This window comes from Athene cunicularia (genome assembly GCF_003259725.1).
Source record: "Athene cunicularia isolate RWA chromosome 10 unlocalized genomic scaffold, athCun1 chr10_part1, whole genome shotgun sequence".
Taxonomy (NCBI): domain Eukaryota; kingdom Metazoa; phylum Chordata; class Aves; order Strigiformes; family Strigidae; genus Athene; species Athene cunicularia.
Genome location: NW_020799112.1, coordinates 20625285 through 20630410, shown reverse-complemented (window position 1 = coordinate 20630410; position 5126 = coordinate 20625285). Strand labels below are relative to the sequence as shown.

Here is a 5126-nt window from a genome sequence, read left to right as displayed (position 1 = left end):
AGGGCTGCGCTGAGCGGAGGAGTGGCGCCCAGGCCGGCCTGTGCCCGCTGTGCCCGGGCACCCACGGCCCGTGTCTGTGAGCCCCTGGGCTCCCAGCGGCCGGGCCCTGCTCGCCCAGCCAGCCCAGGGGTGGCCCGAAGCTCCCGTGTGCCTTTAGAGCTCTCGGCATCCTCACGGAGCTCTCTGGCACCTTCCTCCTCCTCTCCCGCGGCCTCCCCAGGCTCCTCGCCTTCACCTCTGCCTGTATTTTGTTTTCTCTGTATTCAAAACACGCCGCTTCCTCCTCCGGGTCGTCAGGCAGGGCACCGGGGAGGCGAGTCCCTCGTGGCTGGGCTCAGCGCCTGCTCCCTGCCCGACCCAACAAAAGGCACAATTACAGGGAAATGGTGGCTTCTCCTCCAGCGCTCCCTCCCCTTGGCGCGAGGCAGGAGCAGTTCAAACACCAACGTGTCCGGTTGAAGGCTGGCGTGTGCTTAATGAACATTAATTCTTCTTTTTGATGTTTCAGCTACCAAGTGTCGTGTTCTAGTAAACACCGTGTGCTAGTAAACATTAGCTACGTACAGGGGTTCTTAAAGATTTGTAATATTTTTTTATGAGAGTGGCCAAACTCAGATTGAAACAAATTATGAGTGAGGAAATCCTATTCCTTCCAGTGACAGCAAAGAGGATGTGGTTCAGTCCTGATTCTCTTGAGACACAATCCTAATGCTTTGAGAAGTCTGTGCTCTGACATGAAGGGTTAAGATGAGCACATTCCCATGAGCTGGCTGGCTTACACTGCCTTTGGTGGGAGACCACAGGAGTAGCTACCTACACGTGTTTTGGAATTTTCCTTCTCGCAGATGGCTGCCTTGCCCGGGGCCAGCCTGCTGAGGCATGTCTGGAGACGAGCTCAAGCACCGACCCTCAGACTCGCAGCGCTCTGAGCCCTATCTGCAGGAGCCCACACGCTGTCCAACACGTTCTCTGCCCAGCATCTGGGACCACGCTGCACAGGGTTTTGCTTCTCAAGTGCACCGTTAAGACGGTTGAGATGCATCCAAAATGATCCAGTTCGCTGTGAAGTGGCTGTATAAAAGAAATATGTGCAAAGAGAAACATCCCCAGAGCCTATTGGTCGCTGCAGAGGGCCTTTGTCTGACCTTGGGCCTCAGGCTCTTCAGGTTAAGAAGGAAATCCAACACTGAACAAGCTGCCCTGCAGATCCATCCATGGAGAAAGAGGTGGAGAAGAAGGATCTTCAAAATCAGCACATCCTGTAAAGAGAAGATGGGATCTGTTAGCTCCCGCTCCCTTCTGAGAAGCAAACCACCTTAAACGGGACAGTTTAAACGAGGAGGAGAGTTGGCCTGTGCCTCCAAAGCTTCCTTCTCCTACCAGCACAGACAGCAGAGTTGGGGCAGGTGCAGGAGCAACCCTATCTCAGTGGATGGAGCAGAATCATGCTGCCTGTACGCAGGAGCGGCTCCAGGGAAGCCTGAGCTCACCCAAGCAGGCTTTTGGACACGCTGCCCGGAGCAGAGCGGTGCTGCGTGTCTGTAAGGGGGGCGTAGAGGATGGTGAGCTGCTGAGGTCTGGCTCCAGGATCAGCAGTGGTCGTCCAGTGTCCTTGGGCAGTTCCTCTCAGCCTTCTGGTGCCCTGTGTTCCTGTCCCCGATGACATGTCCGCTGAGTGGGCCCCAGACTTTAAATAACCATCTGTTCAGTGTCTCACTTTCCACACTGGCAAAATGGAAATGATGATTCAATCTGAGATCTACCGCTGCAAATTAATTGGTACAGATGAGGTATTTATTATTACTGTTACTACCATGGCAAGTGCATTGTCCAAGTCTAAACGCATTTCTTCAGGATTTAGAGCACTATGGGTATAGAAGAGTTCACAGAGTTTGAATGAGATAATGGCTTGAAGTTACTGTGATTTAATGTATTACTGTACTCTGCCTTATTAAACAGTCCAAGAAAATCCTATTATCTGTCACACCAATGCAATTAAAAAATTCCAGCCTAAATATAGTTGGGGTTTGACCACTTGAGATGCTGCCGGCCAGAACTTTAAGGCCTGAACCACTAGGCTCTTATAAACCAGGGATGACCACATAGCTCGGTCCTTTTTCAAACCTATTTCAGCATGTGTCACCACATCTCAGTCATTTTACATGTGAACAAGTAAAATTTTGTCTCAACCTTAGGTCCGAGATTTGCTGATCAGGCATTGAACCAAGGGGCTTTATATACAGGTCACTGAATTTGATCAACAGCTGGTCTTTAAGGGAAGAGATGAAAACATGCACAACTCCGTAATCAAGACCAGATGTTTGTCTAAAAGACAAGCTCCAGCTCAAGCAGGAATTAATTAAGCAAAGTCTTACAAGCTGTTCTATAAGGAAAACAGATGAAAAGATCACAACAAGCCCCTCTGCTTTTTCATTAAAAAAGTATACGATTTAAAACAACTGACCACATTTTGGCTACAAACAGTTCAGTGAAATAAAACCTGCTTTTGGATGCCCCAGTTAAAGATTTACTGGTGCAGACTGTTGGCAGTGAGCACACTTTAGGCAGCACTGGAAAAATGCCAAACCTCTACACTGCATTCACCATGCAGCAGCTCTGAACCAAGCTCTCACTGGTCAAAGGGAAGGCAGAGCCAGGAAATACTTTTGTTTTGGGATCCACAGGATCGCTCACTCTTAAAGATGCCCCTCAGAGGGAAGCAAAATTTTTTCTAGAGTGCTTGTCCCCACGTATATTTGGATCCTCAGGATGTTAACTCCACCACTGCATTTCTTTCAGCAAGTCAAAGACATAAATACATAAAAAGCTTAGGTGGGCAAAATGTTACGCAGGATTCCTAGCAGAGAAAAAGGGGCTGTTTTGGAGCCTTCCCTGCACTTTTAGAATTGTTCTCAGGGTTTAAAGTCCTTCCTATACTTTGGAAATACAGTCAGTCCAGGCAGTCGCAGTCATTTGATGCAAATGCATCGTAGCAGGTATATCCCACACAAGGGACACATCTTAGGTTTGTGCATTGCGTTGTATACTTTTGTCTTTCGATTCTGCAGTTTGGGAAGAATGAAGAATTATTTGGAACACACACTCTGCACACAAGATCGAAGCCTGATACAGTTTACTTTGTATGCTGTGATTTAAGTAGAATGTTACTCCTTAAATGTGGATATACTCTTCTGCACAGCTGCATTTAATATTATATATCATGTAAACTTTTGTCCGTCTGTCTCATGAATACAGGTGACCTGTATCTTCTCTTAGACAGAGACTGATCACGTTTCTATTTTTTGATTGCAAATTCTATGCATGAGGTAAAAGGAAGAAAGAAACATGAAACCACAGCCAAAGAAGAGAAGAAGCTTGACTGTAGCCAAACTCTGCACTCCCTGCAGAGGTCTTAGATTGGTACGTTTGTAACAGAAACTAGTACTGTCAGGGACTAGTCAGGAGAAACAGGCAACTGCAAATGCAAGTCGGCATGGGAGGGGTTCTTTCCCTTCATACCGAGACAGCGTTTCAACTTAACAAATACATTTTAAGGAAAATCTGAGTGAAAAGCTTGCAGAAGTTTATCAAAAAACAAACATCCCAACCTTACATTTCTCTCTCTCTTTGCTGATGTTGTACATTTCCCTTTCCCGGTATTTGTATAATAATTCGAGTAACTCATCCCACTCCTGATCCTACAGACCAAGATTAAAACACCAAAAGAGGGTTTAATCCGTGTTAAGAATTAAACCCACATTTTCTCCGTCTCATGTCTGAATCAGCCCTGTTTGCAGTGAAGCTTCAATCCCAACCCCAAACCAACAGATTCATCTTAAGCCTGAGCCACCAAGATGCTGAGCAGCAGATTTCAAAGCAATTCAGTTCAGCTCCCCTGACACTTCTGGTACCGAACAAGCAAAACCACAGATACAAACCCTGTTTTCCCTGAATGCTTCAAGGCAGAGAGAGAGAGAGAGGGAGAGAGAGAGAGGGGGCAGAGAGTGGACTAAACACATCTGTTTCTTCTCCATTGCTGTTGATCTGATAGCATTTTGGATGTTTGGCAAAAGCTTTGCTAACTTATGGTTGAGTATCCCATTTCATAAGAGGTTTGAGGGAAGGAGGTTACAAGCAGATAACTGCAGCTTTGGAGCATCTTTGTGCACTCTGCACATTATTGTGGATACAGGTGTTTTCCTGAGCAGCAGCAGCAGGATGCCCAAGGTAACCCTTCAGTCCCTGGTACTGCCCTGAGTTTTCTGCTGTAAGTCTTGCTACAGATGCCCGAGGTGTTCGGCAGGGTGCGGAGCAAAGCTGAAGGCATTGTATTTCCTAGTCGTACTTTTTTTTTTTTACTTTTTTTTTTTTTTTTTTTTTTTTTTTTTTTTTTTTTTTTTTTTTAATAGGAAAATTCATCTCTGGTGCAGCATCTGCCTCTTAACAAGGCGATGCCTTGTTTTCCTGCCAACACATCATGAACCTTAAAGACATTTTAATCACGGGAATAGCTTTTCTGCTGCTAGTGACTCATCACTTGGTGCTCAGAACCAAGGGACTCAGTTCAGCTAAAACACAGTACCTGCCCAGTGAAGGCAATCTGATGGATTCAGTTATGGACATACTTGATTACAGGGGCACATTCAAAGCGTATTCCGTATTCTGTGCGATTTCAACTGACGGTTAACTGTAGTATAGAATAAAATCACAAATGTAAATCGAATTGTCAAAACTAAGTAGAAGAAGAGAGGAAAAACATCAAAACGGTCTCGGGGACCAGCACCCTCCGCCCCGGCGGGACAGGTCTTGGCGCAGGGGGAGGCGCAACGCCCAGCGCTGCCCACCGCGGCCCTGCGCCCCCGCGCAGCGGGTGCCTGCGCAGCTGCTTAGAGGCGCGCACGGGGCAGGGGCGACGGCTGCAGCTGGCGGAGTTTCGAGCCCCAGCGCTGCCTGTTCTCGGGGTTCACCCAGAGAGGGGCTCCACCGGGGAGGGGTAAGGCTGAGGCTGCGTCACGCCGAGCCGAGGGCCCGGGGGGACGAACGCGGTTTGGGGGGGTCGGTGGGATTTCACCTGCAGCCTCGGGGCAGCGGGATGGGAAGGGGCCAGGGAGGACAGGGGGGCCAGG

The 5126-nt window shown here is 48.1% G+C and overlaps 1 protein-coding gene across 1 annotated transcript in view; it reads left to right on the top strand.

The window, feature by feature from the left end:
- Positions 1–4855: 4855 nt before the first annotated feature.
- LOC113484029 (tropomodulin-2) overlaps positions 4856–5126 on the top strand; it is a 34672-nt gene continuing 34401 nt past the window's right edge. Inside the window, exon 1 of the mRNA XM_026856127.1 lies at positions 4856–4993. The gene's annotated coding sequence lies outside the window, so the exon portion shown is untranslated. The remainder of the gene's footprint in view (positions 4994–5126) is intronic.